The following is a 775-nucleotide window of genomic DNA, read 5'->3' on the forward strand; positions in this document are numbered from 1 at the left end:
GCCTTTACGCAGTGAAGTAGAAAGTGATCAATAGTTTCTTCTTCATTGTGGCAAAGGAAACATCTATTTGCTAAGGACCACCACTTCCTCTTAACCTGATCCAATGTTAAGGCCATTCCCACGACACTCCCAAGCGAAAAAAAACTACCTTAGGAGATACGCAAGAGCTCTAAATGATGTTAGGGAACCAAACTTCCTGGCTCTAAGGCAACATAGAGACTTGATAGAAAATTTCTCGCTCTTTAACTCTATCCAAAGCACCCCATCTTTGACATATCTAGACACCCTCTTCTCTTGAATTCTCAAAAGGAACCACTTCACAATTTCCACCTCTCTATCATTGAATGGCCTATAGAAACAAGGATTCCAACCACCCCCTTCAAGCGTCAAGTCCCAAACATCTACCAGCACACCTCTTTTGAAACAACTAAGGCAAATAAACAGGGGAAAGAAGCACACAAAGAATTGTCACAACACCACTTATCCTTCCAAAAACTCACCCTTTAACCATTACCCACTAAGAATGAAATCCTACTACTCAAAAGATCCCATTCCTTCCTTAAAGCTTTCAAAAACCCCACTCCATACCCCTCTCCCACTTCACAAGAGCACCACCCCCTTCTTCTTCCCCATACTTCCCACTAATGACTTGCTTCCAAAGAGTCCTTTTTGCATTTGCAAAGCACCAACACCATTTACCAAGCAAGGCCCTATTGAGTGAAGAAAGACATCTAATGCCCAAACCACCCTTCCTCTTATCTTAACAAACAATCGC

The sequence above is a fragment of the Vitis riparia genome, chromosome 11, assembly GCF_004353265.1.
Source record: "Vitis riparia cultivar Riparia Gloire de Montpellier isolate 1030 chromosome 11, EGFV_Vit.rip_1.0, whole genome shotgun sequence".
Lineage (NCBI taxonomy): Eukaryota > Viridiplantae > Streptophyta > Magnoliopsida > Vitales > Vitaceae > Vitis > Vitis riparia.